The sequence below is a fragment of the Pinus tabuliformis genome, chromosome 3_1, assembly GCF_031772625.1.
Source record: "Pinus tabuliformis cultivar Carrire ecotype Pingquan chromosome 3_1, CPIR1, whole genome shotgun sequence".
NCBI classification, from domain to species: Eukaryota; Viridiplantae; Streptophyta; class Pinopsida; order Pinales; family Pinaceae; genus Pinus; species Pinus tabuliformis.
In genome coordinates, this window is record NC_142301.1 from 616,881,293 (window position 1) to 616,907,446 (window position 26,154).

The 26,154-nt window shown below is 40.4% G+C and overlaps 1 protein-coding gene across 7 annotated transcripts in view; it reads right to left on the bottom strand.

The window, feature by feature from the left end:
* Nucleotides 1–26,154, bottom strand: part of LOC149188517 (uncharacterized) — a 49,297-nt gene that overhangs the window by 19,843 nt on the left and 3,300 nt on the right. The gene's annotated exons all lie outside the window — the stretch shown is intronic.

The following is a 26,154-nucleotide window of genomic DNA, read 5'->3' on the forward strand; positions in this document are numbered from 1 at the left end:
GGTATTAGTGTTTAATCTATTCATCTCAATTAACCACGACTCATTTACATTCGTCAAGTTGTCCATCTTTAAGACTCCTAGAGCCTAAGTTCCACAAGTTATTCTCATTCATTCACCTTAGGGACTACCCCCCTTGACTTGTCGAGGAGAGAGTCTAAACGGAGTGAGTAAGTATTAGAGTGATAGTCCTTACTCTAAACGTTGTCGCGGTGCCTAGACACTTTATGCGACAACAACTCCAAAAGCTTACAAGGGCTCCCAAACTAGGAAAATAGCCCACTAAGAAAACAAGAAAAAATTACATCAAACCCTGACTCTTCTAGTGCACCATACAGCCCGTACAACTCTTCCAAAACCTGTTGCAAAACCCTCCTACTACTACTGAAAACTAACCCATAAATTTGTAATGTCGCCCTTCCTTTTTGATGGGTTGTAACTTGTACGGCATCCTAAAGTTGCCTCAACACCTGCTGTGTAGTGTGTACGACCCCTTCAATTTTTGAGAGTTGGATTAAACTCTTTATGTTGTTCACATTGTTTCCTCTTTTCTCCTTTGGACTTGCACATAGAGTAAAGATGCTTCATCACTCCTTCACTTGTGTTTTTCTAACACTCTCTGTGTATCACACCCTCTATGTTTTTTCCTTTCACTGTCTTTATTATATACCAGCCTAGATCCATCTTAACTCCTGATCTACCAAGCGTTGAGACTCTAGAGAGATCAAGGGCGTTCAACCGACCCCACTGCGCCAAGTCATCACGAGAAAAAAATCCCAAGAGTTTCCCTTGGAGCTGCCCTCAAAACCTCTAGGGAAAATGTTCCGAGACAGGTGGACGGCGCCAAAGCTTTCTAGCATTTACAGCTTGAATCTATCTTGTTAAAATTCTTGAAACTTTGTACACTACTTAGATGAATTGCTGAAAATAAGGCAACTGAAAACTGAAACCAGATTTACTTTCACCAAGATACAGAGTTTCTTAATTTTCAACATGCAGCAAATAATAATAAAGTTAAAAACACATGCACACAAAATTGACACGCTTGTTTTACCTAGGGAACCCAAAAGGGGAAACCTGCTTTCTTTGTTGTGGTATTCTATTGATTGTTCTTGAGCAAATGGATCTATTACAATTTATGCTACTACTGCAGCCAACAATCTATCTCTCAGAAAGTGCTAGGCTTCTCCTTGATAATCTATGCTTCTACAATTGATCTTGGCCTACCTTGATCACAGCTTGATCTCGATCCTACACACAATTGTTCCCCTGCTGAATAGTCTAACCTACTCTGTCAATCCTGATCCATTAGCTCCACAATCCTTGTGCACTTATAGCTCCTATTTCCTTGTGCGCTTACTCCTCAATTATGCGCACTCCACAATGAAGAATGATCTATGATCTTGTGCCTTCATTCTTCTCTTCATAGATAGAATTTGATCCATGCAAGGAGGCCTAGTTCATTTAGTAGTTCACACTAGTGTCACAAGTTTCCTCAACTAGTTAACTGGAGCAAGTCCCAGTTACACTTGGACTAGCTCTCAGTTAACTAGTTTGAGTTCCTTCTTGATTTACTCTAGTTGTGATTGCGAGTTAACTAAGAACTCAACCCATTCTCTCCGCAATCAACACGAAAGTCTTAACTCATTCTAACTAAACTTGTCACTGCCACCTCATCCTATAGTCAAACTGAAGAAGACTTCAACTAACTGAAGCTCCAACACTACGCATGCAACCTTGATGACCATTCGAGTAAACTGGAAATCAACTCATCAAAACTAAAGTCTATCTCGTGAATTCACACCCATGTGAGAGAAAGACTAATTCTTGGTCTTCATTGGCTAAGGGACAAGATAGAAGACCTTCCATCGCTACATTTTCAACATCTCCTGCCTGCGCCCATGGACATGGCTCCTGGCCATATGGAATATAGGGTGTGTCTCTGCGCTCCTTCGGGCCCTAACTTCCATCCCCTATAGCATAAGCATTTATATATATATAGTGTGGGTTTTCCCGCCATCAGCACTTGGTCACGACGCCCTATCACATGGGCCTATTACAATATGAAGGTTGGGCCCTTAATGTATCACGACTCAACCCCCACTCATTCCATATATCTATAGTCGCATAGCCATAAATCTCTCAAAGTTATCCCCCTTGAACTTCGAATGTGCGTGCATATTTGGCATTAACGCCATCCCTCCTAAGCTTACATGGGTTTCAACCCAGCCCATACATACATATATATATATATATATATATATATATATATATATATATAAACGTTATCCTTCCTGAGTTTTATGTTGTGTATATCTCTCTTGAGCTTTCAACAGCGCTTAGTCCAACCCATTCAACATGTGTGTGTGTGTGTGCGTGTGTGAAGTTGTTCCTCCTGAGCTTATGGGTAAATATCGACTTGATAGCCAAGTTATTTTAGTGCAAGCATTCATTCGATTAACATAGATTTGTCTATCTCTTCTATACATAGCCATTTAGACCAATTTAAAGACTCGAGATGAACACAAGAGTAACCCACTCCTAAATGTTAACTTAAGCAATTATCACCTCTGTTGCTAGCAAATAACAATAATACAAAGAGCATGATCAGGCATTAATATATCAGTCTCTACGGATCAACCCTCCCTCATCATTTGCACAACATTTAGCATTATTTATTCACATAGGAATTTAACATTCCTCGTCAATAACATAGGTATTAAACGGAAACCAACATATTACCCTATGCAAAATGCTAACCTTCGTAGGCTTATAGACTAGAAATACAAAACCTTCTAGCCATTCTTTTAATAGAGTATAATCACTACAGAGATTCACCCATCTCTTCAATATTCAAGTACTCAAACCATATTTCTGAATCAAGAACTTACAAGATTCACACATTCCTTGCAGACAAACTATTTAGACTAGGATTATGCTCAACTTAAAACATGAATCTAAACCATTCCATATCCATGCCTTTAAAACAACAATGTTCATTCATACAGGAGTGCCTCATTCCTCAAAACTACAAGCCATGATAAAGCAATACATTAAACAAGCATAAAGCATTCAGAACATGCAAGTCAACTCTCCACCCAACCTTAGACACACTGCAACCAAACCTTTCTTGCAGTTGTCACCCCCAAGCCGGATTCCAGAGCTTGAGGATGAGTGCTTAAGGGATTAATCCAAATCTTCCAGCTGAAATAGGGACTCCAAAGGACTATCCACCTCCACCCACCAGCTACTTCATACAGTCAATATTTCACAAGGAATCCAGAGGTCCACCACCACCCCCCTTCAGCTACTCCAATAAGAATTGGGGCTCTACCAGTGCAAGTTGGAATAGGGAATCCAGAGGCTCACCACCTCCACCCTAAATCGAATGAGGGAATCCAGAGACTTAACACATCCACCTGTTAGCTCTGCTATATAACGATGATTTTCTAAGGTCAGAGATGAGCTTGGTCCGCTTGGTTGTGCTCGAAAGAAAGCTCATAATGGTCACTTTCTCCTTTTTTCCTTTACCCCCCCTATTCTCCTTCACCTCTGTTTCCTCTATTTTTCTCCTAAACCCTACAAAATAGCCCCTTTTAGATTTAGCCCCAAGCGCAAAGCCCAAACCTTCATAAAACCCTGCCATACGCCCTCGCACGCTAACTAAAACCCTTCATCATTTCCCCGTCGTTGATCTTCTCCTACTGATCTAACGGCTCCTATCGCGTCCAACAAAGGCGACCTGCTCCACAAAACCCCGTCATCCGATCCATCTCCGCCTGATCTAACGGCATTCGCTCTCCTCGCGCCCGTAACCCGATCGAACAATAGCGCGCGATGAGAGCAGTTTCTCTCTCTCATCCGCCGCTACGTGTCGACCTCTGAATGGAATCGCACGCCCCTGTCCTTTTACCGCTTTACACCCAAAAGCGATGCAATCAATACCAAAACCGCCCGACCAATCCACCCCTACTTGCTAACGACCGCGCAACGCCACCACCAGATCACCGTTCGATCTGTCCGCCGAAGATCTGACGACCCCGATTCACCCCGCTCCCACCTCGACCGGTAGCCTCTGTCGAGCCATCTCTGCCGTCCGTTTCCTTGCTCCAACGGCCATCCTTCCTCTCATTCCAATTGACTATCTGCCCATGCACTCCACGTCCTTGACCACTCTGTTGCTCGAAGAAGGAAATGATCAGTTCAGCTAGTACCAGTGACAGTCATTCCCCAACCACCATATTTAACAGAAGACATGGCCAAAGGGGGAAAATGATAGAGCACGACCCTGTAACTACATTTATCAGTTATGGAACCTCACTGGTACGAGCACTCCAACTACCTAAGAGGACAGCACAACACCTGCAAAGCTCAGATTCATCCACTGAAGCAAGAAAACACACTCAGAGACTCCATCAGGCAGTGAAATGTGGTTGGTGATCAATTATGACCCCTTCACACCTAAATGGCCAAGTGCCCTTGTAATGTGAATCTATAAATACCCAGAAACAAGATGTAATATGGGTTGATGTAAGGTTCAACTTCTGGAGACACTAGATATTTTGTCACTTGCAACGTTTCGTCTTCATTTTCAGCTAATACAAGCTTCTTTTGCTGTTAACTGCTCACTTTCCATTTTCTTATGTTCTAAGCCGTGCCTTATATGCTGAGTTCTTTTAAGGTTTAGCACTAGAAAGTTGACATCCTATCTATGTGTTACATTGTTGAATGTATCATTGAATAAGTTATTCAGGTTTCTTTCTACCTAGTGCCAGAAAGTTGTCATCCTGTTTGTGCATTAGTAGATTAGATTTACAAGCTTCTTTACTAGTTGCAGTCGGCCATCACATGGTCTTGTGCATCTGCTGGTGTGGTCAGTATTCTCCATATTCACCCGATCTCTAAATTGTGAGTAGTTGGTGGTCTAAAGCCTTGTAGTCTGGGGGTGTTCACGCATGACTGGAGTGAAACAAAGTAGAAGTGGTTATCTGCCTTGGACAAGCATCATTCATTCCATTCATCCATTGCAACAATAAGTTGAATTTATATGTTACCAAGCATCTCCGAGCTACAACCTAGGAGAGTTTCTTGGAATCCTAACACCACCCTCAACAATTCCTTCACACAATGGTTCCACCCAATCCTAGGAATCCAGAATCCACTGTAAAATCCGGAAAACAAGCAGAGGGACCTAAAGAACTCTCCTACCTGGAATCCAAGGAATAGGCATCCACCCAAGCTATTAAGGTAATCTAGAGAAAACCATCTCCACCCTCCAGTCTTACAAGGAATCCAAAGACTACTATCCTCATCTAGAAGATATTCTTCCACCTCCCACTACTCAACTGAATGTTTGCTCCATTCCTAGCATTTTGGTAGCGACACAGAGCTTCCCTCCTGCACTATGCTTCCTTTCTTCCTCTGCAACGCAGCAAATACTTCTACAATCCTCTCCCTAAGGCTTTCTTTCCTTGGTATTATCTCCCTAAGCTTCTCTCTCTGCTCTCTTGTGTTTTCTACTCTTCCCCTAAATCAGAGATAGCTTCCCTCAATACATGAGAATGCCCTCTTCGCAAATCCTTGCCTCCTCCCTAAGGCTTACCTCCTTTAAGTCCCCCCCCCATGGGTCCTTGCTATCGTGCTACAACCATTTCAATTACATGGGCAAATACTCTTGTCACCCCTGACTTCTCCTCTTGGTCACAGTGGTTCCCATTTCTGAGTGGTGGTGGGGATGTTGTTGTGTCAACTCCCCCTACCCCACTCTCCTATTGGTTGACTTCAACTATCCCCACTGCCAATGCAGCCCATCCTTCTATAACTTTTGTCCTCTCTGCCTTGTGGAAATATCCTAGGCAAGCATGGCATTTGCTATCCTTCTCTCTTGCTTAATTAATTTATAGAACCAGTCCATTAAAGCACACATGCCATCCCTTCAATGGTTGTCATGAAACCAATCAAGGTTCGTTCAAATCCCAAGCAATCTCCTTCCTCAAACTCTAAAATCTGTGCCCTAGTTTTCAAACCTTTTAATTCATAATCAAAATACATTAAATATTTGCAATTGTTAGTAAGATAAGGAATTTGCCCAAAGGGGTTGTCACAGAACACACACATTTGATGCCTTTTCAAAATAACTCCACCAATTGCCTTATCTCCCATTTATAATTTAAACTGGGCCCCATAAAGCACTCACAAGGTTGAGAATACTTTAAATAATAGGCTAGAATCAAATTATAAATTGACTTTAGAAAAATAACTTTTCCTAAGTCACTACGTAGGAAGTAATCAAATCTGCTAAAGTGGAAATCTATGGGTCCCTCTGCTAGTCTAGACATCATGGACTAGGCAAAACCCTTGCTCTTTAACTCCATTCAACACTCCCTCTTAGAGAGGAAGGCGTTTTGTACTACACATGTTTATCTCTGAAGTAGACAAATTTGCCCCTTGCTAATGTTATGGTCAGAATATCTATTGTCTGTCTCTGTAGGCATGTACTAGAGTCTGACTTTACCCCTCTGAACCAGTGTTTTAAAAAACGGCCGAGCCGACTCCGACTCGATTGAGCCAATCCTTGGCTGGGTCGGCTCGGTGGCTGAAACAGAATGGTTGGCCCGGTTTTTACCGTTTCGGCCGAGCCATTCATCGACTCGGCCGACTCGGTAACAACTCGACTGACTCGGTAACAGCCCGACCGGCTTGGCTCCTTAAAAAAGATCCTAAAGCACATTTGTCAAAAGTTGTTCCGCCTCCTACCTATCAACGGTTGGGTTGTTGTTTATTGCATATTTATAGCCCTAAAGTAACCTATCACTGTGAGAAAGTTTTCAAAATTACAAGGCCGAAGTATGGTTATCCTAGTGGCATGAATTAGAAAACTGAAACAATGCATTGAGCCATACAATGTTTTTAAAAAGGCAAACGCTCTGGCAATGGACTAATAGATACATATTTACCTCTGATTGTTCTGAAGATTGACCAGAATTAAATCAAGGGTTTTGAGACTTCATTAAGGGCAAATTTCTTGAAATCATCTCCAGCAGTGTAGGTAGAAGCATGAGACAAGCCGTCCTATAGCAAAGGCACAAATTTGAAGACATTTGTTGATCAATTCATTAGCCTCTCATTTGGGGATCTATGATTGGTTGCAGAGAATTGGTATTATTGTTGCTTTAGTCTAGTGATTGTCATTGGGCTGAGGCAGAAAATAATCCTGGCATTGGTGGCTAAGTATGAACTTGTACTGGACAATGCACTGGGAGCCATTTTGATATAATGGATATATTCATGAACCTACTTTAATCATATGTTGTCTTCTCTCTATATTCTAAAGCTTTGTGTTTGGAAACATGAATGAAAATCTTTAAAATTATGTTTTTTTATAAATAAATAAAAATATTTAGTGTATTTCTTACAACGACCGTGTCATTGAAATCAAAACAGCCGAGTCGATACCGAGTCGGAGCTGACCCTCGGTCGTTTCCGAACCAGAGTCGATGTTTTAAAACATTGCTCTGAACACAATCTCTGATATGGTGGTACTGGATCTCGTTGTGCTTGGAGCAATCATGAAACATTGGATTCTCAAAGAGATTAATGCAACTTTGATTGTCACAGTGCATGAAAGTGGGCTCCAACTTCTAACTAAACAACCCAACAAGTAGTTTCCTCAACCAAATGGCCTCACAAGCTGCCAAGCTAGCAACCATGTACTTGGCCTTGGTTGAGCTCAGTGCTACTAATCTCTACTTCTTGTCGAACCAGAAAACAGTTGCAAACCCAACAATGAAAGTGTAACCTAGAGTGCTCTTCCTGTCTGTTGAACCCCTTGCCCAATCTGCATCTGTGAAGCCCTGAAACCTTACACCATCGACCTACTTGTACAACAACCCATAATATGTTGTGCCCTTGAGGTACCTCAACACGTGCTTGGCATCAACCCAATGCACTTTGGGTGGCTTAAACATGAGCCTGCTCAATTAGTTAACTGTGAAGCAAATGTCGGGTCATGTGTTCATCAGATACATCAACAACCCTATAAGTTGCCTGTAAAGAGTGGCATCGATTCGGTCTACTTTGGTAGTGTCCACCTTCCTCCAGTTTGTGAGTAGAGGCGTGTTCATGGGCCAGCAATCCTGCATGTGGAACCCCTTAAGAATCCCCTGCATGTACTTGCCATGTAGCAAGAAAATCTCCCCATCACCCTATGATACCTCTAGGCCAAGGAAATAGTGCATCATCCCTAATTCCTTCATCTCAAGCTCCCTTGCAAGATCCTTCTTGCAATCCTGGATCAAGCTATCTGCTCTTGTCAATATAAAGTCATCCACGTACAGCACACGAATTAGCAGAAATGCTCCAACCACAATGTAGTACAAAGGGGGATGCACCTCACACTTAGTGAAGCCCAATCCTAGAAGTCAGTTGTCTATCCAGGCATACTATGCCCTCGATGCCTGCTTGAGCCCATAAAGAGCTCTCTTCAACCTACACACATGCTTATCTCTGTTGAAAGTCTCAAACCCCCCAGGTTGCTCAACATATATCTCTTCCTCAAAAACTCTATTAAGGAAGGCAATCTTTAATGGCAGAAGTGTCCTCAGACACGTAATTTTATTAATCAGAAAAAAACAATTACATAATTGATTTTGCAAGAGTTTACACCCGAACAACACAAACACTCTTGCAATGAGCTATTTATAAGCTCCATGTCCTAACTACCTCTAATTATGGATCACTTATTAAATAACAAGTGTCCATTTACAATAAATGCTATTCAAACCAACTAGCTAACTAATCTCCTAAAATAGAGCCTAAGATACGACACATTTGGAGAGTCATATCTAGTTACAACAATATGCTAATTCTAAAAGTCTCCATTAAATAATTAAACATTCTAGAATAATAATTATTAATTTAATATCTTAAATTAATAATTATTTTATTCTAATTTTATAACCTATGATAAAATTGTATTTTTGGATCATCTAACATTCCCCCCTGTGATCCAAAGATACATTACAACAGATACCAAGTTCATCCCTGAACTTAGTAAATTTTATTCTGCCAAGCGGTTTCGTGAAAATGTCGGAGATCTGATCTTCAGAAGGACAATAAACTGGTTTGAGGACATCTTTGGCAATGAGAGACCTGATATGATGATACTTGGTGTCCACATGCTTTGTCTTTGAATGAAAAACTGGGTTCTTGGCAAGTTTGATGGCTGACTGGCTGTCAATGAATAATGATGTAGCTTCTGCCTGAGAAATGCCCAAGTCCTGCAAAATTCGACGCAACCAAACAATTTCACATGCTGCTTCCCATGCTGAAATGTACTCTGCTTCTGCTGAAGAAGTGGCCACTGTAGCTTGTTTCTTACAACTCCAAGATACTGCTGCTGACCCCATGTTCATTAAATAACCTGATGTTGATGCTCGATCATCAATACTCCCAGCAAAGTCGGCATCGGAATATCCACCAAGTACAAAATTTTTAGTCTTTGTGTAAAGAAGACCAAAACCTTTTGTTCCTTGGATATATCGAAGAACTCTTTTGGCTGCATTCCAGTGGCTGTCTCGTGGTTCCTGCATAAAACGTGAAAGAATACTGACTGCATAAAATAGATCAGGACGAGTATTTGTCAAATAAATCAAGCTACCAATCAACTGTCTGTAAGTTGTACTGTCCACCTTTTCCCCCCCTTCAAATTTTGAAAGTTTCAAGTTTTGCTCCATGGGGGTAAGAACGGGCTTGCAATCCTGCATGCCAAATCGCTGAAGAACCTCTGCTGCATACTTACTCTGAGAAATGAAAATATGATGTGGACGTTGGAAGACTTCAACTCCAAGATAGTAGTGAAGTAATCCCAAATCTATCATCTTAAAACCTGCTTGTAACTCCTTTTTCACATGTGCAATATGATCATCATGGTTGCCAGTAATGATCAAATCATCTACATACATAACAAGAATTACCAGATATTTTCCCTGTTGTCGCACATACAATGTATCATCAGATTCACTTCGTTGAAAACCAACTTTCTTAAGGTAGTCATCCATCTTTGCATACCAAGCTCGGGGAGCATGTTTTAATCCATATAAAGCCTTAATCAATTTGCAGACTTTATGTTCTTGTCCTTCAATTTCAAAACCTGGCAGTTGGGTCATATACACTTCCTCCTGTAAATCTCCGTTGAGAAAAGCAGTTTTCACATCCATTTGATGAACTTTCCATCCTTTCTGAGCGGCCAATGCAAGTGTTAATCGGATGGTGTTCCATTTAGCTGTAGGAGAAAAAGTTTCCTCATAATCAATGCCTTCCTGCTGCGAAAAAACTTTTGCGACAAGTCGTGCTTTATACTTTTCAAGTTCTCCCTTCTGATTATACTTAATTCTGTAAACCCATTTGCATCCTATGGGTTTAACATTCGCTGGACAATCAACAAGTTTCCAAGTGTTGTTATCAATTACTATTTAATATTCTTCAACCATAGCCTTTTGCCATTCTTTATGTTTTACTGCTTCTTTGTATGTGGAAGGTTCAGTAAAATCATTTGTTATCAAGGCAAAATTGCCTTCACTTCTATGTGCCCTTCTGGTGCCTGTTTTATTCTGTTCATCAGGCTTTACATCTTTCAAAAGTTGAACTGCCCATTTCGGAAGTTGGTGCTCACTTGTTTGCGCTTCTGTAAAGTCTCCATCATTATAAAGAGGATTAATATAAACTGATGTTCGTCGTTCAGGTGAAGAATGTGGAGAATCACTGTCAGAAGAACTGTTGCTGCTTGGAGATGCGGATGAACTGCTAGAAGACCCAGATGATGTTGTTGATGTAGATGGACTGGATGACTCATCTTCAGAGGAAGGAAAATCAAGTTCATACCAATTTGGTGAAGTTGGTTGACTTTGCATTTTTCCATTTCTTTTACTTCCTTTAGTTTCTAACTTGTGAAGAAGATTTTCAATTTCTTCAGCACTCTTACTCTCAGTTTCATCAAAAATGACATCCCTGCTCACAATGAATTTCCCATTGGTCAAAAGACGATACCCTTTCTTCTCATCAGAATAGCCAATCATTATGCATTTTAAACTTCTTGAGTCAAGCTTAGTTCGTTTTTCTTTCGGAACTAAGGCATAACACACTGACCCAAAAACTCTAAGATGTTTAACTCAAGGTTTGAAACCAAACCAAGCTTCATAAGGTGTGATTCTGTCTAAAGAAGCAGTTGGAGATCTGTTTCTTAAGTAGACAACTGTATGTATTGCTTCCGCCCAATATGTTGGACTTAACCTCTTGAAAGTTAACATGGATCTCGCCATTCCTAACAAAGTGCGATTCATTCTTTCGACTACTCCATTTTGCTGTGGAGTGTAAACATTAGTAAGATGTCGTCTTATGCCATTTTCACTGCAATAAGTTTTGAATTCATTTGAAGTGAACTCTCCCCCATTATCTGCCCTGAGAGTACCTCTCTTTTCTTTGACTTCATTTTCAACGAGTTGGCGAAAAATTTTAAATTTATCAAATGCTTTTGACTTGTTCTTCAAAAAGTAAACCCAAGTCATTCTGCTGAAATCATCAATGAATAGTAAGAAATATTTGCATCCACCAAAGGAAGTTTGTAGTGGTCCACAAACATCACTGTGAACTAGTTGTAGCCGCCTGTTTGCACGCCATGAACTTGTTGGAAAACTTTCTCGACTTTGTTTGCCATAAATGCAAGCTTCACATTTTGCATTTTCCCTTTTGAATGTGGGAAGTCCTTTAACCATTCCTTGTTTCTGCAATTGAGAAAGACTCTCAAAATTCAAATGTCCATATCTTACATGCCATAGTCTTATAGGTGAAATACCTGTAGTCACTGCCCCTGCAAAATCAGAATGCCTTGGAATAACTGTCCCTTTCATCCGTAACAGTTTTCCATCTTCATAACCTGTCATGACTGTTTTCAAGTTCTGTTTGACTGAATTAATCTTGACTAAACCATCTTCCATAATCACCTGATGTCTTGCTTGTCGAATCGTGACTAAAGAGAGCAAATTTCTAATATACGAAATACAGAAGTATTTGATAAATTTAAAATTTTTCGCCAACTTGTTGAAAATGAAGTCAAAGAAAAGATAGGTACTCTCAGGTAGAAGTGTCCTCAGACACGTAATTTTATTAATCAGAAAAAAAACAATTACATAATTGATTTTGCAAGAGTTTACACCCGAACAACACAAACACTCTTGCAATGAGCTATTTATAAGCTCCATGTCCTAACTACCTCTAATTATGGATCACTTATTAAATAACAAGTGTCCATTTACAATAAATGCTATTCAAACCAACTAGCTAACTAATCTCCTAAAATAGAGCCTAAGATACGACACATTTGGAGAGTCATATCTAGTTACAACAATATGCTAATTCTAAAAGTCTCCATTAAATAATTAAACATTCTAGAATAATAATTATTAATTTAATATCTTAAATTAATAATTATTTTATTCTAATTTTATAACCTATGATAAAATTGTATTTTTGGATCATCTAACAATCTTTACGTCCATATGGTGGATCTTCCACCCCATTTGTGTTGCAATCGCCAATATTGTCCTAATGGACAAGTACACGCCACAGGTGCAAATGTCTTATCGTAATCTATACCTTCGACCTGAGACAATCCTTTGGCCACAAATCTAGCCTTGCACTTCTCCACACTCCCATCAGCTCCATGCTTGATCTTATACACCCAGCGTGAACCAACCACATCTTTAAGGTATAGAGGGCTCCCAGACTCCCTCTCAAACTTGACAATACCCATGCCCTTGGCTAAGTACCTGCCATCATCTCCCAACTCCATGTGAAACTGCATGTCCTTTTCAGTCAATTTAGCTGAAATACTCCTTCTTGATCATACGACAAGATGCTCCATTGTCAATATACCACACGCCGCTAGCTAATGAGCTTGCCATGCAAGCTATGAGCGATAAATCCCTCTTAAAGTGAGAAGAGAACTCCTCAACATCTGTTGATGCCGCCACTTAATCCTTCTTGGACCCCTTCCTGTTTAGACACTTGGTGGAGTAGTGTCAAAATTGATGGCAAGAGAAACACTTTATTCTGCTAAGATCTGTCCTCTTCTTCTCACCTCTAGAGCTAGACTTGACCCCTCCTGCACCTTTCTTTCCCTTGGTCTTGCCCCCTTTGCCAGCTAGGGAAAAGTTCTCCTCTTCCTCTGTCTTGACATGAGACCCGGATCTCATCTGCTTCTGAATATCCTCTTGGACACAATCACTCCTTAGTTGCTCCTAATCTCAAAGCTTCTCCCTACCACTCACTGCATCAGTAAAGTTTTCCCATGACTTGGGAAAACCCAACAATGCAAAATTGACAAGGTCTTTATCTGAGATTATCTCCCCAACTCCAGCTAGCTCGTCCCTCACTTGAGTGAACCTGGTAAGATATGAGACCATGAACTCAAACTTCGCCATCCTGATGTTTCTAAGTTTGTCTCTGAGTACCAGTTTCCTGGCCTCACTCGAACCCTGGTACAACCCTATGATGGTTGCCCACATAGCCTGAGTTGTCTTCTTTCCAGACAAGTGAGGTATGATGTGATCCTTGACTCCTTTAAGGATAATTCTTCTGGCCTTTGCATCTTTATTGTTGTGCTGAGCGAGTTGCTAAGGGTCTATTCGTTGGGCTACTGCACTGTCCACAAACTCCCAAACTCCTTGCTCCTCCAACACTACACCAATCCTTTCCCTCCAAGAATAGAAATTTGAAGCCCCATCAAGGTTGTCCTCGAATCTCAACCCAAATATGCCATGTTGTTGTTCGTGCTACTCAGAAAACCCTTGCTCAAAGTAGCTCCAAGAAAACCATAGTGTAGGTGCTCATTAATAAACTACGCCACTTTAACATGCTCCTTAGGAAGTAAAAACGGCTTCTTGATCTTCAATCAGAGACTAAGCTTTGATACCATGTTAGCTTTTAATACCCAACTACTAATTTAATAAATTTTCTGAAATGAAAGAACTGAAACTGAACTTTAAAATGCATTCACTAAATATGTTGAGTATTCTAACTAAAATATTTGCAACGGAAAATAAACTTTGAAGACACAAGCACATTAAGACATTTGACACCAGAAATTACCTAGGAAACCCCAACTGGGGAAAATCTACAAAGTGTGTGTTCTCTATTAATTTCTTCAGCGATTGCTCTCTACAGAAAAATTACATAGGTGAGGGAAAACTTCCCTTAACACTCAATAATCCTCCAAAACCCTTATGCACCTAACTAGACTCAGCCTAGCCCTCTCAGCTTGCTCCTCCTACGCAATATGGAATTCGAACAAGCTCATACAGCCTGCTGCGCAGGTACTCTTGGCCTGTTGTTGAAAATGTTGATCTAGAAATTTTAAGGGTCGTATGGCCTCTCTCCCTTTGCTAGTCTACGCTGAAGGTAAACCCTAGAGCGAACTCACTGCCCTCAATTAAATCTGCTAAAGTGGAAATCTGTGGGTCCCTCTACTAGGCTAGACATCATGGACTAGGCAGAACCCTTGCTCTCTAACTCCATTCAACACAAAGACACTCCAATTGTGTTCACATCCAAAAAGTATTGCATCTCTAGGTCAAGATTTGAATTGAAAACATTAATAGTTCAAGGCATTAGCCACCAAACATATTCCAACCAATTGGCTATGATAAGAGTCAAAGATGGAAAATTCAAGATATAAGTTTGAAAGTTTCACTAGAATTTTGCAATGTCTAGAATAACATAACTTCAAAACACTGAAATTGCTTCCGCGATAGGTCCTTGGTTCTTTGTAGCAAATAGACACAATCATGGCAAAGGTACTAATACCACCATTGAAATGCAAGAGCTTACTATGTGCCACGTTCTATATTTTCATATTAAGGACCATCCATTTTTATGCATTAGTAAAAGGCTTATTTTACCTCCCCATCTGCTTCAAAAAAATTGTTTAATAGTATCTTTGTGTTCAAGCAGTAACCAACCATATGTATAAGCCAATGGAGCTACATGTTCCATCTCTTGTCAATGACTGTCCAAATATTTTACCCATGTATGTTGTTTGAATTGCCTTTATAGCCTGATCCATGGCCTCATAAACCAAACCCATGGCAAGTTTGTCACTGTCTACCATCCATAACATTTTAACAAGAGACTTGATAAAGCTAACTATCTCTTCAACATTTTTCAAGAAATTAGTCTCATAAACTTTGGCACAGATTTCTTGCTCTTAAGTCTTATAACTCCACTAAGATGTATTCCAATCATCACAAGAAAACATGTTCCTCTTATGGCCAATGAGAAATTGCAACAAATGAAAGTTTGTTGCAAATTGTGTAGTTGTTGGCCTAACAAGCTCACTATCTGCAATGTTTTTCCTCATAAGGTTCAATACCCATATGCAATTGTTCGTTTTTTGTTTTTTTAAGTGTATGTGGAACCACATTGGTACAAAACCAGTCAAAACCAATTTGAGTGACCAATTCCAACCAATAAAACCCCAAAATCAATCCAAACCAACTAGTTCAACTTTGGCTTTGATAATTATGCTATAAGCTATGACACGTTAGATAATGAGTGAACTCCTAATGGAAGTTATCCAAATATTATAGCATGTTTCACACTTTCCAAAACCTTCATTTAATGAGTCCTTTTCCCCATAAACTTTCTAAATTACATGCCACAAAAACTAACGTGCAACTTAGGAACCTCTTCACATACCATATAGTGTATGCATGTGTTTTATTGAGATCTTTTTATAATATAATAGTTTTTTGAAAGTTATGTTTTACCTCATATCAAGTAAGTAAATCCTTCCATTGAAATTTAAAGGTTTTACAAACAACTGCAAGACTATAAAAGCCGTTATATGTCCTTGCTCATAGTGGATCTTTCTCAAGTTGTCAGGCGAACATACTTTAGATGGTATTACTACCAAACAACGAGACAATACATTTTAGATAATGCATTCCCACTTTAATGGCCATTGTCAGAATTGGAACCAACTTTCCAAACAATTAGATCTACCTACCTTTATTGATAAATTGGTAATTCAGGAACAAATTCATAAATCTAATAATGAAACAGGTTTGAATATTATGAAAGGAAGATCACCTTCTCGGTTGGTTCACACGATTACGGTGGGAGGCTAGGGTTTTGAACAAGGAGCGACAGGTGCGAGCTGGTAACAATGGAGGGGCACGAAGGGGGGAGCTCCACTCCCTCCTACAGTAACGTGGTATCAAACAGAAGCAAGGAGGCGAGTCTGAACAAATTCCAGAAACCAACGGAGGCAGAAACAAAGAAAACAGGCACTCAAAAGTCGGAAAGCAGCAAATCCCTTGAACAGGAAGGGATCCACGAGGAAGTCAGGAGAGAAACGAAATCAAGAGACAGTAGTAAGAGAACTGAGAACACATCTATGAAGGGACCCTGTAAACCCAAGACAAACATTAAACCCCGGGTGGTCTTAAATGATCTTGCACTACAGGTGCACAGAGATCACATGGCGACTTACGCGGTCATATGTAAGTTTATGGGCATATGGCCTACGGAGAAGGCTCTGTACACTTGGATAAGAAACAACTGGAAACCAAAGGGAGAAATAAATCTGCATCTTGGGTCCAAGGGTTTTTTCACAGTGGTTTTCACTAACCTAGAGGACAAAGACAGAGTATTTGAAGGAGGACCCTACTTCTATGCTGCCGCAGGCCTTTACATGCAACCTTGGGTGATGAACTTTGTCCCAGAGCGAGAAATGTTCACATCGGTCCCGGTATGGATTAGACTATACTCCTTACCTTTAGATTATTGGCTGCTTGAATCCTTAAAAGCTATAGGAAACAAATTAGGGCATTTTATAAAGATATCAGAGGCGACTCTGCGAGGTAAATATACCTCCTTCGCCCGCATATGTGTAGAAATGGACCTATCGGGAGCACTCCCTGATGAAGTCATCCTAGAAGTATATGATGAGGAATGGGTACAGGCAGTAGAATATGAACATGTCCCATTCAGATGTCGTAAATGTCATGAACATGGGCACCTCTTCAGAGATTGCCCACTCAACAAAAGGGAGGACAATCTAAAAACCAACATAGGAAAAGACCCTGAAGGTTTCACCAAAGTGGGAGGCAGAGGGAAAAGAGGGGGTAAAAAGTACCAAAACCTAGCGAAAACAAGCTACCAAGTCATAACAATTTTGAGATTTTATAAGAAGAAGGGGGGGGCGGGGGTGAATGGAACGGACAAGGAACTGGAGAACAATCATGCAAAGAAGGAAAAAGAGGATAGCATGGAAATCATACATGAAAACAATGAACAAAAGGAGGATCTACCAAGCACTACGGAACTCGGCAGAGACCATGAGATGACCCCAAGTGAAGGCGGCACGGAGGACCACAACCTTCTGGAGATTCTTGAGAGAGAGATCTAGAAAAGTTTCTAGAGCAAGGAACCAACAAAGGGATTGACTCTCTACCACAAGAGGAGTTTGACAGAGTACAACAGCTATTCCTCCAAAGGTCTCAAACAAAGGCTACTAGAGTCAAAAGGAACCACGAAATCCAGGAGAACAAAGGGGTTAAATCAATGGAGGTAACATCACGACACTCCACCAAGAACCCAGGCAAGAAAAGAGGAAGGAAGAGACAGAATGAACTACTGACAAAGTGTCGAAAACTCATGATTAATTCAGGCAAGATGAAAGATCTTACCAGTTACTCTTTTACAAACCCATCATTATGAAGCTTACAACCTGGAACATTAGGGGACTAGGAAGTAAAAGAAAACAAAGAAATCTCAATAACAGAATAAAAGAAGGAAAACCAGATATGGTGTTTATACAGGAAACAAAATGCTCAATAGACAAAATCAGAGAAATACATAGCAAATGGCTTATTAAATATGAGTACCTAGAAGTCAAAGCAAATAATACAGCGGGAGGAATTCTCACTCTTTGGAATCCTCAGAAATTTGGTATCCTGGATGCTGAGGCATCTAGGAACCATCTTTCAATGGTTATCCAACCTTTGGGGGACAAGGAATGTTACATGATCACAAACGTCTATGGTCCTCAAAAACTTGAAGACAAACTTAGGCTCCTCACCTCACTGGAGGAGCTGAGAGAGAGACACCCAGTAATGCCCTGGATTCTGGGAGGGGACTTCAACATGATCAGATCTCTCATAGAAAAAAAGGAGGGACCAGAACACTCGGAAGAGACTCCATTGCCTTCCAGAACTTCCTAAACAACATGAGGCTGGTAGACATGGAAACAATAAATGGTACCTTCACATGGAACAATAAGAGAGGAGGAGCTTCTCAAGTTGCCTCGAAACTAGACAGGTTCATAATCTCAGAGGACCTCCTTCTCACTGGCCGTATCCTGACTACTTTTATCCTCCCTTTCAGAGGCTCGGACCACTGGCCTATTCAGCTAGAAGCTTCGTTTATTGGCACTTCGAGGAACGGACCTTTCAAGTTTGAAAAATGTCTGGCTTACTCACCGTTACTTTATCACTAATATTGAAAAATGGTGGGCGGAAGACATGCCCATTCAAGGCACAAAAATGTTCCTCCTACAACCGAGACTCAAACACATCAAGCTAAGGCTTAAAGAATGGAACAAAAATGAGTTTGGAAACATTTTTAAAGCCAAAAGAGAAGTGGAAAAAAAAGGAAACTAACAAAAGTCTCATCACAGAAGACTTCACAGAGAAAAGGAAAATGCAAGCTGACTCTCTTCAACAAGAATGGGACAACAGATGCCAGCATGAGGAAATCTTTTGGAGACAGAAATCAAGAGTGCAATGGATTAAAGAAGGGGAAAGAAACACAAGGTTCTTTCACAAGTCTACCATGGAACACAGGGCACATAATCGGATCACAAAACTCATAGATCCTCAAGGGAAAGAACTAAATACTCACAAAGAAATGGAGTCTGTACTGGTACAACATTTTCAAAGCATAGCAGAGGAGACTATCATAGACAGATCTCAATTTATTAACAGCTTCACTCAGCATATTCCAAAACTGGTAACCAGGGAAGATAATTATAATCTCAACAGGCCAGTGACTGAAGAGGAGGTCAATGAAGTAATCAAAGAGATGCACAATGGGAAAGCCCCAGGCCCAGATGGTTTCAATGTAGACTTCTTCAAAACATGCTGGGAAATAGTCAAACATGATATTCTTGATGTGGTGGAGGATTCGAGAAAATCAAGAACAGTTCTAAGAGCGCTTAATGCATCCTTCATAGCCTTAATCCCTAAGCAGGAAAAAGCCATGACACCAGACAGATTTAGACCCATAGCTTTATGCAATGTGGTGTACAAAATCATTTCTAAAGTTATTGCTAACAGACTCAAACCCCTTCTTCCAACGCTCGTGTCAAAGGAGCAGACTGGATATGTGGAAGGTAGACAAATTCTCAATAATATCATTCAAGCTCACGAAGTGGTTCATTCTCTCAAGACTAATAAGCAAGCGAGTATGATCATACAGCTTGATATAGCGAAAGCTTATGATAAGCTAAGCTGGTCATACATCAAGGAGGTTCTAAAAGCATATGGCTTTGACCACAACTGGATAAGATGGGTCATGGCCCTGGTTACCACAGCTAGTTGTTCAATCCTTCTTAATGGCTCTCCATCCAGAACCTTTTGGCCTTCAAGAGGTCTCAGGCAAGGAGATCCGCTTTCCCCTTTCCTCTTCATTCTCATGATGGAAGGATTAGGCAAAGCGATCAATTCAGCCAAGGTGGAAGGAAGAATCCAGGGACTCAAACTAACTCAGAATGGGGACACATTGACTCATCAACAATTTGTGGATGATACCATGCTGCAAGGCACACCCACAGTCAAGGAAGCCAAAGCTTTCAAACAAATCCTGCACGATTTTGCTATGGCTGCTAGCACAGAGGTAAGCCTCACAAAATCTAAAGTTTTCTTTTTCAATACTGACATTTCTATTCAGAGAAATCTCTCAAGAATTCTAGGCTTTCAAAGAGATCATCTTCCCTCCAAATATCTGGGAATGCCTCTCACTGACAAACCTCTGAGTAAGGAAGTTTGGGAGCCAGTGACTAATAAACTGAAGGACAAAGTCAGTAAATGGACAAGCAGATCTTTGAATTTAGCAGGCAGGTTAGTTCTTACAAAGGCTATCCTGCAAACCATTCCAATTTTCATGTTCTCAGCTCTTCCGGTCCCAAAAGTAGTTTCTCAACAAATCAGGAACATCCAAAGAGATTTTCTTTGGGGTAAAGGGGAAGAGAAAAGGAAATGGGCTCTGGTAGCTTGGGACAAGCTATGCAAACCCAAAACCCATGGTGGTTTGGGTCTCCATGACCCGGACACTCTAAGCAAAGTTTTGGGGGCAAAACTTTGGTGGAGATGGCTAAAGGAAACGAGAAACCCCTGGGCTAAGCTCTGGAAACAGAAATATGCAAAGGACTGGCAAGAAAGGGACCACATTCAAATGACAGGACACATCAGGGGCTCCCATATTTGGAACAATGCTTGGGAGAATAGAGCCTTAGTTCAGAATCATAGTTTTTGGGAGATCAGAAGTGGGAATCTAGCCTGGTTTTGGGAGGATAACTGGCAGCAGGAACCTAACCTATGCAGAGAAGGACTGGACATTATCAAAGAGGATACCATCAATAAAGGACTGAAAAGGGTAAGTGACTTTTGGGATCAGACAAGGGACAATGGTAAATGGAGAATATGGAAGGTACCAGTGTACAGTGAAGAGACCCCTTTGAAGGCCCAAGCTGAAGTTCTTGAAGTGATCCTGGAAAAGAGGAAAATTTTGATTTCAACCTCGAATGACCAACTAAGATGGGGGAGAAACAGTGAGGGCAACTTCAACCTCAAAGAAGCCAAAAGAATTGCCACTAGACTTAACTATCCAAGCCCTGATAAGATATGGAAGGAACTATGGCAGAACCCACACTGGATGAAGATCAAACTGTTCATGTGGCTGGTACAACAGAAAAAGATTCTAACTTGGGAAAATCTTAGAAAGAGAGGTTTTGTTGATCCATCAAGATGCCAGTTATGTGGTCTGCAGGAAGAAACTATGGATCACCTTCTCAACCTTTGCTCATTCACCTCCACCTTATGGAATTGGGTGGCCTCAATCTTCAGACAAACTGACAGGAACGAAAATGACATCACTGAAACTTTAAAGAATTGGAGGAAAGACTTCTCAGATTATGAGACAGTCAACACAGCCTGGACTCTGATTCTAGGATTTTTGATCTGGGATGTTTGGAAAGAACGTAACAACAGGATTTTCAAGGACAAATCTGGCACAACCCAAAGCATCATTGCACAGATCTTAAAACAGCTCAAAGAAACTATTCATGCTGTTCTAAAGCATCCCCCCGAGAAACCCCCTTGTCACCAGGATGCTCACATTCTGGGATTGTTGGGGCTCCAGCCCCCTGTCCCTCAAGGCATGAACAAGACCGCAAGACACACTACAGAGGGAAAGGCTTTCTGGCAACCCCCTCCCCATGGCTTTTTGAAATTCAATATAGATGGAGCCTCAAAAGGAAACCCTGGGGATGTTGGTTACGGAGGAGTCATAAGAGATGAAAAGGGTAATATAAAAGTCATCTTTCATAGTCATTTGGGGAATGCCACCAACAATATGGCGGAACTCATGGCCATTGAGCAATGCTTAGAAATTCTGATTGATTCCAATTTACAGAACACAATCATAGAGGCAGACTCTGAATTAACAATTAATTCGGTCAAAAAGATAGGCACTAGCACAACACCAGATAAAGTTTCGAACCATTGGAGACTTTTGCAGGTCTATCATCGTATTCAATCACACCTAAGAATCCTAAGAACACTTAGATTTGTTCATGTTCGCAGAAACGCCAATAGATTGGCGGATCGGCTGGCTAATGAAGGGGTGCTCTGTATAAGAGACAACAAGAGTTGTTCATGGGAGTCGGTACCCGTAGGGAAACTGCGTGAGGATTGCCACACTCTGGCAAGCATAGACAGGGAGCATTATCAGTGCATGAAGGAGAAGCAGCCAATTGAAAATTAAGCAGATGGATGATAAGGGTTCAACAAACAGAAGACCCAAAAATCGAAGCAAATGGGTCTCTCAGTTGGATGAATGGCAGTGGGGGAAGAGCGTGAAGCGAAACCGTGGCAAAAAGAGTTTTGCTACAGTTAAAGTGGTTTTCGGGCGCCCTCATTACCCTAAGCGGTTTAATAGGAATGCACCCGATGCCACTAACTGATCAACACGTGGCTCAGGGAGGAGAGAGAAAACCGCCTTTATCGGGCGGGTATTCCTCGTACTTCTTTTCAGCCCGATATTCTTTATAGCCATAGGATCTAGTAGAAGCAGATCAACGGCTGAGGTTCGCTGTGCAAGTTGGCGGGTCCAGGTTATCTTCCTTGCTCGTTTCTCCTCAAGGTTGGGATCGGTGGAATTTGGGCGGACTACTTGCTCGAGGGTTATCCCCCTAGCGGACCCGAAATCTTTTCACTGTGGTCTCTATTTCCTCGTCGGGTCCGCTTAAAGACTTTTTGAGTTTACTTGTTTTCGTTCTGTTATAGATCCTCATCCGTCAGATCTCAGAAGACAGATCGAACAGTTTAGGCGATTTGTTTTGTTTTGTGGGCCTTTAACCCGGTTCTCGAGCCGTTGGCTCAATACCCAAAGTTCAAGGTGCTAGTTAACTCTTAGGCCCTCTTCACCTTTGGGTATGTTGTATTTTATGTAACCTATTTTTTAGCTACTAGTGAATAGAAGGACCGACTCTTGCTTCAGCAAAAAAAAGATAAATTGGTAATTCAGATTATATAGTGCCTTCATTTCAGTGTAGCTTGCAAAACCAACCACTAGTAAGCTTACTTGAGACAATGAGGATTTGTTTGACAAGTGGATGTGCCATCCACTACACTCCCTCTGTTTCCTCATATCTTACAAAACAACAACACCCACTACCAATGGACCACCCATTTATTTTATCTGCCATTTAAATTTTTACTTTCATAACCCATGGGCTTGCCATCTTACATCAACGCAACTCGACTGTCATGATCCTTACCTTAATTTTAAGTTGAACGTACTTGAGGGTATTATAGGTTAAACAATGTTGATAATATCGGTATCGGCAAAATATCGGCGAGGGTCCAGAAAAACATCTTATCGGCAATATCGACGAAAATATCGGCAAATATCGACAAGTGTAAAAAATGCATAATATATTCATTTTTTTTAGATTTTTAAACATACAAAGCAATAACAACATGAACTAAACACATTAGGACATAAATATGAAGAAAGCACTGATATATATGATGTCAAATAGAAATGATACATCAAAGGCGATACCAAATCCTGCTGATCCTTGATAATTATCCAATCAAGGACTCAAATATGGAGAACCAATACAAAATAACATCACATATATAAAAGTATCTCATCATCATGAGTTATAAACTCACATGCATCAAAACAAATAAAACTAGCAGCTATCTATCTGAGACTAGTGCCCTCTCCCTATCAGCTATCGTTTTGTCTTGTTTAGCAATTGCTTCAAGAGATTTTGTATAACCTCTGCACTAGAAAGTTAGAAACCATACAAGGCCTTACATCTAGATCATGTGCAGGTAGTCTAGCCAGATGGTATTTCAATCGAGTAACCCCTCCTGACATCTTGATCCCACACAATTTGCATGATATATATGCCCGATTTCCCCCACCAACAGGCTCCCCATACTCCCAAAATGGGTCCAAGGCTTTTGGCATATTTGACATTTGTAGTGCACTAATTCAAACCTAGGGCAAAAAAGAAACAAAAAATTGGCATTAAACCCCCCAACACAAAAAATAATAAGTAATAACCACCTCATTTAAAAAAAAATTACTACATTATTTGCAATGTGAATGAAAAATGGCAATAAGAAGGTGCATAAGAAAGTTGAAAAAAAAATGAAGCTTGCTGTCCAAATATGGAGAAAACCCTTGCATTGGCTCATGGGGATTAAAATCATAGCAAATGGAAAAAAAACAAAGAAACAAAATGTTGGTAGGCAAAGAGGCAAGCAAGCATAACCCTAAATCTATGAAAAATTTATTAACATAGGGGTTTTTAAGAACATACCTATTGATAGAAGAAATGAAGTTTGTCTCAATGTTCTTCAATCTTTGATCCACAAAAAAATCTTAGTTGGTGGTGATAATCCTTGTTTGATCCTCAATCCCTCCTTGACAACCACCACAAAACTCTTCCCCTTCCTTCTCCAACACTCAGAAATGGAAATGAGGAAAAAAAGGGAAATTTCCCTTTTTCTAGCCGCGGCCTAGCCTGCCTGACGATATTTTATATCGTCGCGCAATATTCTGCCGAGATATCAGCAATATCTCAGAAATATCGCCATATTTTCGAGAGCCAAAATATTGTGATATTTTCTCTAATATTCGGCGATATCTCGCTGATAATATCATCAATGAGGTTAAATATGAATAGAGAATCTAATACCCACAACATAGTCTTCATCTCTTAGTATTTTGTAAAACAACAAATTCTCTTAGTTATGAATGAGCTATTTCTCCTATTTTCAATTGAAGACTCTACTTTTAAGAGCAACAGGCCTCCCTTGTTGCATATAGATTGCTCTGACAACTACACCTAATACATTTACAGCCCACTAGATTATGAAAGATTGTGCATGCAAGGATGGAGATTTCATTATGAGAAACCCATAAGAAGCTACAATTTTGTCGAAGGTTGGAATGAAGTATGCTAGTAAGCTATCCAAAATATAAAATGTAATTTCTGAATTTTAAGTACAGACATGCAAAAGTTGATGACTTAAGATTCAAGTATTGGGGTTTCAAATTTTTGGGTCAAAGGATGTGAAAGTTGAAGCTTGGATTTTCAAACTATAAAGTGCCAAGAAGCTAGAAACTTCCACATTTAGAAGTATATTATTTTATGCAAAAACATTATAAACATACATGTCAAAACTTTGTGAAGCCCATAAAAAGCAAGAAGTTGGAACTGCAAGATATCCTTGTTAGTTTTAGCGTTGTCTCTCTATTTACCAAAATTCTTTTGGAGGAGGTGGTGCAGGTTATCAAGGAAATTATTCATCCAGAGACAATTAGGTTGGCAGATGTCTATTTTCACTCTACAATCTTCAATTTTAATGGAGAGGCTTAAGAAAAAATGTGTGGTGTAGCAATGGGGTAAACTCTCTCAGCCATGGTTGCTAACCTTTTTATGGACCAATTTGAGAAGAGAGCTCTTGATTTGTATCCCCTCAAGCCAAAGAGATGGAAGAAATATGTAGATGACATGAACATGAAATGGCCTCACAAAAAGGAAGAACTCGACAAATTCTTCAAGCCTCTTCATTGTCAATCTAATCACATTAAGTTCACCATGGAGGTATAAGAGAATGGGAGGATTCCCTTCCTCATGCTGTAACTACAAGAAAACATGACAGAACTCCTGACTATCATTTTTTTTGGAAAACCCCGCATTGGGAGTTACCTTCAGTGTTCACTTAGACTCTCACCACCACCCATCTCAAAAGATTGGGGTCCTTAACACGCTATCCATGAGAGCAATTAGAGTCTATGATGACGAGCATCTTAAGAAAGAAAAATACCACTTAAGTTTTAAACAAGGTCTTTAAGAGCATAAGCTACAAGAACAATAACCCAGACAAGATATAGAAAGAGGGGGGTGAGCCACAACTAAAAGAGCCCACCTTCCTTACATTCAGGGGGTCATGGATAGGATTGCACTTCAAAAGAAAAAGAATGTCTTAACCTCTTTCAGGGCTCTGGAAACTATCAAATTAAAAATGTGGTCCATGAAAGACACCAATACTCATCGGCAATACAAAGGGTATCTATAAGGTGGCATGCTCTTGTGGGAAATCCTGTATAGCAGAAACAAGGAACTCATTTCATGTGCGAATGAAGAAACATGGTGCAAACATTTGAAATGAACATATCCATACCTTAACTGTAGCAAACTACTCCCTTTGAAAAAACACCATATGTGGCTCGAATATCAGATCCCGGAAAGGGAAGAACATTATTACAAATGCTAGTTTAGGGTGGCTTTGGAAATAA